The following is a 14,337-nucleotide window of genomic DNA, read 5'->3' on the forward strand; positions in this document are numbered from 1 at the left end:
CAGGGAGCCAATTTGTGGCTAGAAAGAGGCCGAGCGGTGGAAGCGACCCCGTCGGGCATGCTGTGTTGTAATCCGATTGCTACGTGGAGAAGAGCTTCTTTAATCAGAGGATTATATATTGGTTACACCCGGATACTCACTCCACATATCAGCTTGGCTCAGATTAGAGAAGCCCCCAGAGGACACATCCCTACCGTGTACACATCCGCACGGCTAACTGGGGCACCCATTCATGCGTCCACGCCGTTCATTCATTCATCCTTCCAACTTTACTTAGCGCCTCCTCCGTTGGGCCAGGCAACACTCTGGAGATCCAGCAGGAACAAGGCCACCAGGGCTCCTGCCCTCCTGGGGTTGACAGTCAGGAGCTGTTGTGCCGTGCCGTGAGCTTGCAACAGGCTCATGGTGACCTCTGATGTTAGGGTCCCAGGCAAGGCTCCCCCGCTGGCAGCCCCTTCCCTGAGCTTCAGCTTCCTAGGCTTTTTGGCATCATAGCAAAGTGATTATCAGTACTGCAGACCGACTTGGTGAAATGATTCCTGGTTATGTAACCTCGGAGGAATCGCATCTCCTCTCTGAACCTCAGTTTATTTATTAAAAAAAAAAAACTATAAAAAGGGCTATAAAAGAGTAATGGTTGGAAAGTTAATGGAAATAATGCATGTAAAGCACATAGCATGTGCCTGCGACCAGGGCAGCTCTGCGACGCTGTAAGAATTGCTTCGAGGGGCGCCTGGGTGGCACAGTCGGTTGAGCTCCTGACTCTTGGTTTTGGCTCAGGTCGTGATCTCAGGGTCGTGAGATCAAGCCTCGTGGCAGGCTCTGTGCTCAGAGTGGAGTCTGCTGGAGATTCTCCCTCTGTCCCTCCTGCTTGTGTGCGCTCTCTTTCTAAAATAAATAAATCTATTCTTTTTCAAAAAAGAACTGCCTTGAGAAAGGAACTCTGAGTTTTGCTTATCTGTATGGATCCTGTAAGACTTTTTTTTTTTTTTTTTTAATGATGAGGTAATGAGGTGGCTAAATTTCTGGTTAATTGCTTCATGTCCTCGCTGATGCTCAAGGAGGTTTCTTGTTTTGTTTTGTTTTTATTTTTAACTCCAGTCTTCAGGGGATTCTGAAAAAGAATGCTGTTCCCGGGACTTTCTGTACACTGTCGGCCAAGGTCTTCCTCTCCCGGCCTCAGTCTTCCCGTCTGTACAATGAGGGGCTTGGAGGCGATGACCTACAGGCCTTCGCAGCTCTAAGAAGGGTGTTTTTGTTTCTATGGCAGAGGAGGAAGAGGGAGGGGAAGGCAAGGATGAGAGGGAAGCAGGAAGAGCTTTCTGGGGTTCTGGGCAGATTCAGATTTAGAATTCCGTCCCTGGCTCCCTGGCTGAGTGATGACTCTTCCTCTGACTGGTTTGAGGCTCATAATGTCTCTTTGCCTCCGGGTTTCAAATAGCAGCTAATGGTCCTAGCTGCCTTTCAGCAGGTTTTGTGATTTTGCCTTTGACTTTGACCATCTTCAAAGACACTCGGCAGACATCGTTATTACATTTACAGGGCCCGATGTGCCCAACCGCTTGGCAAATTGTGTCAAAGAATCTATAACTGTTACAGAAGAATGCTTGCTCTCTGCATTCTTCTTTATTCCTTGGAAGTTTGATATCCTCATTGACCTTCCACGAAGGTAACGATAAATGGAATCCTGGAATTACAGTGACATTTCTTAAGGCCGGTGGAACCATAAAGACCACATTCATTTATTCATCCAACAAATGTGTTTCAAGTGCCTACTATGTGTCAGGCACCACGTGAGGGCTGAAAGGGCTGACCTATCATCCTTTTTCTCAGGCCTCCCATCTAGTTGGGAACAACACGTAAAGACTAATACCTGCTCTTTGCTCTAATAGAGTGCCTTAGTTATCTATTGCTGTGTAGCAAATTATTACAAACCTGATGGCTTGAGCAGCACACATTAATTGTCTCATAGTGTCCAGGGTCAGGGGCCTGGGCATGGGTTAGCTGGTTCCTCTGCTCGGTTTTTTTTTTTTCACAAAATGGCAATCAAGGTGTTGGCAGGGCTGTGTTTTCATTTGAAGGCTTGACTAGGGAGGATTCACTTCCAACTCAATCAGTGACAGAGTTCGTTTCTTATGACATAGAGGATGATTGGACGTCCCACTTTTTCACTGGCTGTTTCTCATCTTGGAAGCCAGGCAGTTTTTTTTGCCCTGTGATCTGTACATGGCAGCCGACTTCTTCAAAGCCAGCAAGGGACTCTCTCTCTCTCTCTCTCTCTCTCTCTCTCTCCAGTCTGCTAAGACGGAGTCTTCTATAATGTAAGGCAATCTTAAGAGTGCATCCCATCCCCTTTGTCATATGAAGTAACCCAACCAAAGGAGTGACATCCTATTTCGCCTTATGCCACAGTTAGAAGCAAGTCATCGGTTCTGCCCAAACCGAAGGGGAGGAGATTATATAAGGACGTGGCTCATTGCAGGGGTCACTTTAGGGTATGCCTGCCACACAGAAAATAGACAAAGTGTAACAAGTGTGCAGAGGAGGAAGCCCCTGTTCCTTTCAGGGGAGGTCAAGAAGGTGTCCTGAAAGAGGAGACATTTGAAGGGTGACACTTGAAGGATGAGGAGGGGGTCGCCAGGTGGATAAGGTGGAAAGGACACTCTGGGCAGAAGGAACAGCAAGGACAAAGACACGAAGGCGGGAAAGACTACAGATTGTTCGGGGAACTTGCAAGGAAGTTCTGTGTAGTTGGATCCAGCAAGCATGTGGCCGGAGACGTAGCTGGAGAGAAGAAGGTGGGCAGCAGTGAATCGGGACAGCCGTGGAATGGGGGGCTCAGCACCTTTGCCTGCATTCTAAAAGCAACGGAGAACCATCAGTTTGCAGGTGTGGATTCAGATTCTCCCTGGAGGAGCCACCAGCACCTTTTCTAATAGTCTCCAAAGATTTATAGAAGCACTTGGACTTCATAAAGCATCCTCAGGGAAGGTGGCACCTTTTTTTTTGAAGAGCGTGATAGACACCAGAGCCTGCTAAAAATAGGTCTGAGCCTCCATGGCGAACCAAGCCATGAACCGTTTATGTTGGAAGGCACTTTCAAACCTCATGCGAGCCGGTGACTGCCTTTTCTCCTCGCCTGTTTGGTGCAGCTTGGTCATGTGTGGCAGGCGTCAGAATTAGACTGACCTGGATTCAAATCCTGCTGCTGCCACTTGCCAACTCGTAAGGCCCTGACCAAGTAACTGCAGGGAGAATCAAACGCAAGCATCTCCGCAGACCACCCCTCCGGCTTGTGTGTTAGCCTGTCGGGGCTGCCATAACAGAGGGCCACAGGGGGCATAAACAACAGAAATTTATTTTCTCAGGACGCTTGGGTGGCTCAGCAGTGGAGCATCTGCCTTCAGCTCAGGTCATGATCCTGGGGTCCTGGGATCGAGTCCCGCATCGAACTCCCCACAGGGAGCCTGCTTCTCCCTCTGCCCAAATCTCTGCCTCTCTCTCTCTCTGTCTCTCATGAATAAATAAATAAAGTCTTTTTAAAAAATTATTTTCTCATGGTCCTGGAGGCTGGAAGTCTGAGATCAAGGTGTCAGTAGGGTTAGTTTCTCCTTGAGGCCTCTCTCCCGAGTTTGCAGATGGCCACCTTCTCCCCGGGTCTCTACTTGGTCTTCCCTCTGTCTCTGCGGGCATACCTGCCAAATGTCCTCTTCTTACGAGGACACAAGTCATAGTGGATTAGGGCCCATCCTGGAGATTTCATTTTAACGTAATCACCTTCTTTAAAGACCTAACCTCCAAATATGGTTGGTCTGAGGTGCGAAGGCTTAGGATGTCAACATATGACTATCATCAGGGGACAAAATCCAGTGCAAGATAGTATAGTCTCAACTCACATTAGCTACATCTTCCTCCACCTCCGATGGTGAACATTTCCATGCTCTGGTTGGAGGCATGATTTCTCAGCCTCTCACACTCTAGTTCTTCCACGAGAGCTGCTTTGTCTCATCAATCACCTTCCAGAAGGACGTGCATTCACTCCTTGCTCTGTAACTAACGGCACCAGCAACACCGGTCCAGACGGGCTCCCAACGCCACTGAAATATGCCTAACAAAGCAGCCGAATAACCTTTCTTTAATTTAATCCAATGGCAGTAATTTTCCAGAACACACCATTACAAGGGAGCAGGATGGTCTCCAGGGCTTTTGATGCCTAATTAAAAGGCACTGTTGCAAGAAGGAGATTGCAGTTACGTCTCAGAATCACCTCGTTCTGATTTTGGAGTTGTAGAAAATGAGGCGTTTTTACCCAACTGTGAGGAGGAAGGGGCCAGGGGAATTGTGGGGGCCTCTGCTGGTCACACGGAGAAGGCTTTGTGCCATTGTTTCGGTTTGTCAGAGTAAGCCAAGGTCATTCCTCTTATGTTGTGGGTGACGGGCCAGGAAGCTCTGACCCTGGGCCGCGGAACTTCAGGGATCGCCCACCCATTTTCAGTATTAGCTTATCCAGCGGCACCTTCTTCTTGAGCAGGTTATTAGGTGCTGTGGATGGTGGGCACGATCATCAAAATAACAGATAAATATTTCAAAATCACAGATTCTTCATTTGAGGCTCACGCTCCAGCACATTTGTGAATTCTGGTCTCCAAAATTGTGCGAGAACCAATTTCTGTTGTTCTGAGCCACCCAGTTTGAGGTAATCTATTAAGCAGCCTTAGGAAATTAATACCCGTGGTTAATAATAATTACCTGAAGTTGATGTATTTCAAGTGTTACGTTATTTGAGGCTTCCTATTCTTGTGGTTGTTTTGAGAAGTCAGTGAAATAATGCATATAATGTGCTAAGCATGGTTTGTCCTCCATAAATGCCATACGAATACATTTATTTGGTTATTTTTTTTAAAGATTTCATTTATTTGTTCATGAGAAACACAGAGAGGGGAGAGAGAGAGGCAGAGACACAGGCAGAGGGACAAGCAGGCTCCATGCAGGGAGCCTGACGTGGGACTCGATCCCAGGTCTCCAGGATCACGCCCTAGACTGAAGGTGGCGCTAAACCGCTGAGCCACCCGGGCTGCCCATTCATTTGGTTATTAATATCTTTATCTTTTTTAACAAAGATTTTAGTTTTAAGTAATCTCCTCACCCAACGTGGGGCTCGAACTCACAACCCTGAGATCCAGAGCCACAGGCTCCACTGACAGAGCCAGCCAGACTCCCCTGCATTTATTATTATTTTTTGTTGTTGTTAAATCAAAATCAGATAATGAACTTGGAAACACCCCGTAACCCCTAAAGGCAACAAACAAATGTGCATATAAATGGTGTCAAGGTAAGTGAAGTGAATTCATATTTGTCCTTTTGACTCCTCAGAAAGCTATTCAGGAAGGAGGTCATCTAGGGTCCAGCACTGGGCTTATGGCCTGGGTCCTAGACAGGAAGGCCTGTGTACTGGTCCCCTGGTCCCCTGGTCCCCTGACCCCTGACCTCTGCTCCAGAGGAGCGGTTAGGCAATTACACTACAGTGGAGCAGGCCATCAGGCAGAGGAAGCTGAATGGGGCAATGGGGGAAGGGGGGGCCGGATGTCAGGAAGGCTTGCCGGAGGAGTCAGGGGAGAGAAGCAGGTGTGAAGCGTTGTGGAGGGCATTCTGGAAGTGAAGCCTAACTTCTTCGTGCATCTGAAAGGACGCCTGGGGCTTCGCCACCTCAGGAAGGTGGAACATACAAGTCTGAAGGAAACCCCATTCAACCAACTAACTTCAGAAAAGATATGTGATTGGGGAAATGAATATTGCATCCATAAGATACCGGGCACCTGCGTGGCTCAGTGGTTGAGCATCTGCCTTCAGCTCGAGTCATGACCCCGGGGTCCTGGGATTGTTGGGCTCCCCGCAGGGAGTCTGCTTGTCTCTTTGCCTGTGTCTCTGCCTCTCTCTGTGTATCTCCCATGAATAAATAAATAAAATCTTTTAAAAAAAATCAATAACATACAATTTCATACCTGCCAGGTCGACAAAAATCAAAATATCTGACATTACCAAGTATTGACGGGACCGTGCTATAAGAGGAACCCACTTGCAGGGCTAGTGGGGTGTAAAGGGGCATGATCACCATGGAAAATACCTGGAAGTATCTAGCACGCTTGAGGAGGTACCAAACTTAGCAGCTCTGTAGCTTGGTATGTTCCCTGGAGGAACTCTCACACATTTGTACCCAAAATGTGCCGGTTAGTTTCTGCTTTGTAACAAATGATCCCCAAAAACACAGCACCTTGACCAACAATCTCTTATTTAGCCTACACTTCTACGGGTCAGCTGGGAGTCTTTCTGGTCTGGCCCAGCTTGCTTGGCTCATCTCTGCTGGGCTCTTTCCGGCAGGAGAGGTTGATGGGCGGGGCGGCCGGCAGGTGCATGAGCTCGCATGGCCTCATCTCGTGTCTGCTGGTCAGCTGGCTGTTGGCCGCAGTGACTGAGCTACATGTCTTGTGTCCTCTAGCCCCAGGCCGTGGTTAGTACCCTTGTTGGGTATAGGGGATGTCGCTAATATATGGTGGTTAATGACACACTTGCCTGCAGGATTATCTGATGATGTGGATTAGGAAAAGACAACCTTAGAAGTTTTATCCTCTTTTCTTTTAAATCATGGCTTCATTGAAGTATTATTCATACACCATTCAACTCTCCCACTTAGGGTGAACAACTCTGTAGTTGTAAATACATTCACAGTATTGTGAATCCTCTCTGCAGTCAATTTTGGAACATACTCGATCACCCCAAAAAGAACTCCATATCCGTTAGCCATCAACCCCCCAATCTATTGTCCCCTGTATCCTAGACAACCACCAGACTACCTTCTGTCTCTAGAGATGACTTGCTTATCCCGGACACTTCATGGAAATGGAATTATATAATTATTTGGCCTTTATGACTGGTTTCTTTCACTTAGTGTAAAGTTTTCGAGTTTCCTCCAGGTTATACATATATTCATTCTCCGTTCCTCTTCATGGCTGAATGCTATCCCACCGTATGGCTATACTACTCTTTGCTGATCCTCGCATCAGTTGAGGCACATTCGAGTCGTTTCCACTCTTGGCTATCGGGAACAACGCTGCTTTGAGCATTCACGTACAGGCTTCTGTGTGGACATATGTTTCCATTTCTTTCAGGAGTAGAATTTCTTGGTCCTATGGTAGCTCCGTGCTTTCCAAGCTGCTAGATTGTTTGCAAAGTGGCTGCACTGAGCCTTGGAACTCTACAGCCCTCAAGAGTCAGCCTTTGGGGCCTTCTAAGCCAACATTTATACTGGTAACTTTTGGTTCTTTCTTTGCTGTTGTTGTTTGCTTTGTTTCTTTGTGGGCTTTTATATAAACCAGGAATCAGATGCGATGTGGCTTCAGGCCCAGTGAGGCCAACAGGGTTTGGGCAAGCTCTGTAAGTGCTTCCTGCCCACCTCTGATGCTCTGGCAGGGTTTGTGGCCCGCGGCTCCCTCACCTTCCTGCTTGCATCCAGCTCGTTCAGAAGCTTTCTGTTCTTGGTTCTAGTTCATTCTCGTTTCCTCCTTGGTAGAGCCTTCCATGCCTCCTCTCCTCCACCAGGCCACCGAGGAAGGTTCTGGGGGTCATCTCACCAACCTCTCCCTTCTGGGGACTGAGGCATGAGGGCAGTGTTGGAGTTGTGGGGTCTCAGATCTGAAAATAAGTTGAGGACAGAACTGAAACAGAAAACTAAGATTTGGTTTTTTTTTCCCCTCTTCTTATTAAAATTATAATGCCTGCTTATTGTATAAAAATGAGAAAAGTAATTATAATTCAAAAAGAATGAAAACATTTTTTAAAAAAAGATCACCCATAATTTCACCACCAACAGAAAGTTAATGTTAACATGTTTGGTTTATAACTTTTACTCATTTAATTATTCATTAATTTTAGTATATGTGCTGCCAAAGCGAGCACCAATTATTCATTAATTTATTAAATAAATGTTTATATGGTGTCTACCAATTGCCAAGTATTTTACTAAACCCGGGAGACATTTCTCTTTGCATATGTACATATGTATAAATATATACATCATTTCCGACAAAAATCAGGATCATCTTACATATGTGCTTTATCATTTAAATTTCTTTTTTTTTTTAAGATTTTATTTATTCATGAGACACACAGAGAGAGAGAGGCAGAGACACAGGCAGAGGGAGAAGCAGGCTCCACGCAGGGAGCCCGATGCGGGACTCGATCCCGGGACCCCGGGATCACACCCTGAGCTGAAGGCAGACACTCAATCATTTAAATTTCTCTATCATTCCAATGATAGGTTATACATCCCCTTTTTATGAAAATACATTTAAAACTACATTCTCATTCCTTTTTTTTTTAAGATTTTATTTATTTATTTGAGAGAGTGAGCATGAGCGGTGGGGAAGGGGCAGAGGGAGAGGGAGAAGCAGACTCCCTACTGAGCAGGGAGCCCGATGTCAAGACTGGATCCCAGGACCCTGGGATCATGACCTGAGCTGAAGGCAGCCACTTAACCGACTGAGCCCCCCAGGCACCCCTACATTCTCATTCTTAATGACTGCAGAGAATATGCAATGAGTTATTTAAGCAATCCCCCCTTGTTGAACACATTGGTTACGTTTAACTCCCTATTATCAACTTGGCTGTAATCACCTTTTTGTCTTCTTGGTTTTCCAGATAAATTTGTAGAAATATAACTGCCAGGTCAAAAGATATATAAATATTTTTAAGGCTCATGTTGATACATTTTGCCAATTGACCTGTCAAAAATAACTGTTCAAGTCTGGTCTCCCAACAGCCACGCATAAAAATGCCTGTGCTTCACTCCTCGTGAACATTCTACGAAGCCCTCGGTAATTTATTCATTTCCAATACGAAAAACAAAAAATGGTTTTATGGGTTTCCTAGGGCTGTTCTCACAAAGTACCTCAAACTGTGTGGCTGAAAATAACAGAAATTTATTGTGTCACAGTTTTGAAGGCTAATGTCCCAAATCAAGGTGTTGGCAGGACCGTCCTCCCTCTGAAAACTGCAGAGGGATCTTTCCTCCTCTTTCTGGCTTCTGGCAGTTTGCCTGCGGCCTTCTGGCTCCTCGGCTTGCATCACGTCACTCCAGTCTCCACCCTCATGGCCACACAGCTTTCTCCCCGGGTCTGTCTTCACACGGCCGGCTTATATGGACGTGAGTCAGAGCGGATCAGGGACCTGTCCTACTCCAGTAACTCACTACGTCTGCAAAGACACTATTTGCAAATAAGATCAGATTCTGAAGTACCCGAGGGTTAGGCTTTCAATATATTCTCTTTTGCAGGGTTGTGAGGGGGACACCATTCAACTTAAGACAATGGTATCACATACTTGAATTTTTTACTGATTTGTGTCTTTGGTTACATACTTGAAATTTGTTTTGTTTTGTTTTTGTTTTTGTTTTTACATACTTGAAATTTTGATTGATGACTGGTAAAATTGAGCATTTCCCCATGCGTACCTTGGGTCATTTTTCCACGGGGGTATTTGTCTCCTCCTTATTTATTTATAAAAAAAATTTTATGCAGTAAAAATAGTCATGCTTAAACTCTAGGTTTTTCTCTTTTACTGAGATTCTTTTTTTTAAAGGTTTTATTTATTGATTCATGAGAGACCCAGAGAGAGGCAGAGACACAGGCAGAGGGAGAAGTAGGCTCCCTGCAGGGAGCCCGATGCAGGACTTGATCCCAGGATCCCGGGGTCATGCTCTGGGCTGAAGGCAGACACTCAACCGCTGAGCCACCCAGGCTTCCTTTTTGCTGAGTTTCACATGCAGCAATAGTTGCTCAGACTTTGGGGCATTTGAAAAATTGCCAAACTGTAGCTTGCTCCGGGTGTGGTTCTCCGGCCACCGGCGCTATGAGAGAGTCCTCCCCAAAGAGGCCAGTGGGAGGACCACGTGACTTCAAGGCTCCTGTGTGCATCGGGATAGTCTGGCTTGTGCTGCCTAAAAGAATGACCCCAGAAATCTGGACGGGCTGCAGCGCCAGGGTCTATTTCCCACTCAGACCATGTGTCTGCCGCAGGTTGGCCGAGCCCCTGCCACGTCGTCACTGCAGAATCCAGGCCACCCGAGCAGCTCCCCTGCAGCCCATCGGGGAAACAGAAACAACTGTGTTTTCTAACAGAGAGAATTGAATACAGGGAATTATCCTCATGAGTGCGGGAGGACCAACAAAGGGAACGAGGAGGAGGAGGTGGTGCAGAGAGCCCTGCCCTGCAGGCGGCGAAGGCAGCCCAGGTCCGGGCACCAGCGGGGAGCCTTGGGATTGTCAGGGGCTGGCTGCTCGGAGGCAGACCCCCGGGAGCACGGAGGCAGACTGCGGGCAGGACCCGGAGAGCAGGTGCAGCTGCGGGCTGCTGGCATCCCACAGGGGGCGCCGCCAGCCAGGAGCCCCAACCAGTGGGGCGTGCAGGACCGGGCCGCTTCGGGGCAGCAGACAGACCAGCAGGCAAACGGGGACAGGGAAGCTGGTCCCCCTCCTCTGGCCTGGGAGCCCGGCCTGGTGCCCCTACTACCGGCCTGCCCCTGGCTGCTGTCCCAGGATGCCATACACCAGGTGGCTCCAGGCCCCAGAACTGAGGTGTGTGGGGGGGGAGGTGGGAGGCAGGATGCTGTGCACCAGGTGGCTCCGGGCCCAGGACTGTGCTGCTGCACTTCTGGAGAACGGACAGCCTGAGGTCGGGGGGCAGTGCAGCGGTTCCCAGGAGGGCCACGTACCCGCTGGCTCCTCGGGAGCTGCACAGAGCCGGACCTCATGTCTCCTCCTCCCTTTACAAGGAGGCCCCACTCCATAACCTAATCCACCCCTAGGTACGTCCCAAAGATGCCACCGCCAGGCCTCATCACGCTGTGGAGTCAGGTGGCAGAGGCAGGAACATTCAGTCTGTCCCAAGTGGCGAGGCCGAAGGGGACCACTGGCCAAGGAGGCTGCGCTGCAGAGATGTGTGGGTCCAGGCCTAGGAACTGGCCCTGCCGGCCGGGGGCGGGGGGGTGGAGGGGAGAGCGAGCGAGCGCTGCCCTGGAGCCTTGACCAGCGGCACCGCCAGCCCAGTGCCTGGCAGGTCTGGGGTCATGGGGCGGGGCGGCGACATCCTCCTGCACCACCCCCCCACCCCCCCTCCATCCATCACGGATGGTCTGCAAGAAGTCACAGCTTGGTTCAGCTGCCTCCCCGGGGAGCTGCCCTTGAGGCCGACTGCATCCCCTCCCAGGCCCGGCGCCCCATTCCCAGGCCACCGGGAGCCCCGTTATCCCAAGCTGCACCTGCCGGCCCGGCCCGGAAGGTGCTGGGAAACACGGAGCCTCGGCCTCCTCCCACACCTGCTGCACCAGAGCCTGCACGGGGGCTAGGCTCCAGGAGCTCCTCTCTGCGGCCACTGTCCCTGGCTCACTCTCTTACCTGGACCAAAAGGAGGGTCCACCGTACCCCCTACCTAAGCCTAGGTGGGTTTTACCCGGGTCCCCTGCAGCAGTAGCCTCGGATTAGTGTCATTTCCTCGCACACTCTGGCTGTAATTCGAAGCTCCATCTAAGGTTGCTGGGAACTTCGTTCTCGTTCTTGTTTTTTGTCTAGACAAAGATTTAGCGAGAGGCTGGCAGGGGCCACATCAGGGTCGCCAGCCAGTTGCCACTCTGTGCAATTTCTTGATTCCCAGTCCGTGGCTCTGACTTGCTGCTCAGGGTCCAGGTGGACATGATTTTGGGGGGACACAGTTCCACCCACTACAAGGTGAATTTTGCAGGGGGGGGGAGTCCCTGGGGGTCACTCCAAGATTGAAATCCCTTTGTTGACTCCATGGTTCCTCTGCCTGGAGGCTTCAGAATGCCTTGGCCTCACGCCCTATCTCCACACTAAGGCACTTTGGTGACAAGAGGCAAGTGTCCCCCTGCAGCCAGGATTGCACTAAACCTCTCATCCAAGTACTGCAAGATGAGTTAATTAAGAACAAATCTCTTTGCCTTTAAAGCATGCAAATCCGAGGACGTGTGCAGCAACTGACTGTACAAAACCAATTATTTTAAAAAGTGTTTTAATCTTCCCTATGCTGTGATCCTCCTCAAAGCAGCAGCCTGGGGCAGCTCTAAGTAACCGGGCAGCTGAAGCCGGTACACGGCACGCCCAGGTGGGCTTCTCCCTTCCTCAGGACTGCACCCAGAGGTAGCAGGGTTATATGCGGAGAGGGGGCCTTGCCCCACGTGGTCCCCCCAGAAATGCAAGCTCTGGGAGGGCAGAGACCATGTCCCGTGCCTCTCTCTGCAGACAGGACAGTTTCCAGCACACAGTGCTTAGTGGACTTTGTCCAGGCTTCCATGAACAGAGCCCGAACACAGGTGTGCGGACACCAGGTATCATGAAGCACTCCCAGGGGAGTCGGGGATGAGACAGGGAAGGGGAGGAGGGCAAGAGCCTGGGGAGCTGCGTGAGGCACCCAGGATGCAAAACTGTGGACGTTGGTGCACGAATCTCAGAGTGAGTGTCCCCTTAAATTTGGTGCGCCATTATGTCACTTGCTTCACCCTAGCCCCAGCCTTCTGGGAAGGAATGTGACTTCAGACAAAATCCCTCCCAGGCAGCTTCGGCCCAATCCTATGGGCCACTGGAATATAAGTTGCAGTCACTGGTTCAAGGCACCCTGGGAATGGGGAGGACGTACATCCCCAAGGGCAGGGTTGGTAAGAGTCACAGATGTGGGCCGCTGGAAGGGAAGAACCACCTAAGAAGCCGGTGTAGGGCACAGAAACAATAAGAATCTGGATGCAGCATTAATAATACACCTCACCGATGATTGCTGGGTGAATGAATGAAGGCAGAAAGAAATTTATGAGTGAATTAACAATCCAACAAAAAAATGAATTCACTGAAAATTGAGAATGCTCATAAAAATCCTATTCTACAACCAACTCTGAGCTTCGACCCCGCTCAACCCGTGGGGCTAATGTTTATTTAATGCTGGGTGGCAAGCTTAGAGGGGGACTTTGTTGCAGCAAAGTCTATGTCTCCATCACCAGGAGACTTCCCATCACTGGTGGAGAGACCGAGTGCCCACTGACATGATCCAAATGCTGGTGGACATAGAGGCTAAATGACAGAGTGTCCTTCCTTTCCCTGGGAGCATCCCCTGAGAGAGGGGAAGGGACTGAGGACCCGAGTTACTGGTATGCTAGTGCCCTGGCTGGGGGACTCTTGCCTGCCCAATCCCAGCTCTGCCCGCTGACTAAGGGCTCCTGAAAGCAGCCCGGCATATTGTATCAGCATTTAAATCCCATCACATCTCCCTGCTGACTCTCATTCCAAAATATTTATTCATTTGATGGCTCAGAATAATTGCCTCCATCCCCAGTCTCTGAGACTGACAGTGTAGAACAGCAGAGAATTCCCATCCTTGCCTGGCGCTCCTGCAATCAGGGGAGAGGAAGTGAACCATCAATCATGAGGTTCAATCAAGCACTCTGCCTGGCATAGCTCCATTCACCCCAGAGCCACTTTTCAGGCCCATATTCTCATTTTACAACAGGGGCATTATCATCCTAGGGACCCAGACTTAAGATTCAGGTCATCTATTGATCCATTCAAACACTTACTCAAACACTACTTTGGGCTAAGCTTTGTGCTAGCTAAGTCCTCATCCTGCCCAGTAGCTGTGTGGTAGATGACCTGACATGAGTGCCTGTACGGTGCCAAGCATAGAAAAGGCTCTAAAAATGCTTGTAAGATGGACAAATGGATGGATGGAAGATTGAAGGATGGGTGGTTGGATGGGAGGATAGGTGGTGGATGGATGATTGGATGAGTGGATGGATGGAAGGATGGATGGGTGGATAGATGGATTGTTGGATGGATGGGATTGTGGAATTTGTGGTTATGTCTCTTCAGTATCCTGTACACATTCCCTGTGATAGGTGGGGTTGGACTTGACTCTTCACATTCTCTACCCTGGGCATATATCCCAGCCCAAGCTAATCAGACTATTCCAAACTTTTGGCCACAGAAATCAGTTTCAGGTAGAGACATATAACACAAGCCAGATTAGAGTTCACCTTGGGATTTTTTGGTTGGTTCTAGCAGTGGATAACGTTTGTGCTAACCTGTTGGGATGTTTATTTGAAGTTGCTGGAGGCTCCTTTACTTGCCACAAGGAAAGAGCCTGACCAAAAGATGGGAAGAGGAGAGGCAGCAGAAAGGAAGAAGGAAAATGAGGAGAGAGGAAGAAGGAACAGAAGAGGAGGACACATTTGGGGCATAATTTAAGCCCCCAGTGTGGGAAGCCAGTTGAATTCTTGGACTGTCC

At 49.1% G+C, this 14,337-nt stretch overlaps 1 protein-coding gene across 3 annotated transcripts in view; it reads left to right on the forward strand.

Moving 5' to 3' along the window:
- The window catches only part of ATP6V1G1 (ATPase H+ transporting V1 subunit G1), a 247,032-nt gene that overhangs the window by 192,172 nt on the left and 40,523 nt on the right, over window positions 1–14,337 (forward strand). The gene's annotated exons all lie outside the window — the stretch shown is intronic.

The sequence above is a fragment of the Canis lupus genome, chromosome 11 (genome assembly GCF_003254725.2).
Source record: "Canis lupus dingo isolate Sandy chromosome 11, ASM325472v2, whole genome shotgun sequence".
Lineage (NCBI taxonomy): Eukaryota > Metazoa > Chordata > Mammalia > Carnivora > Canidae > Canis > Canis lupus.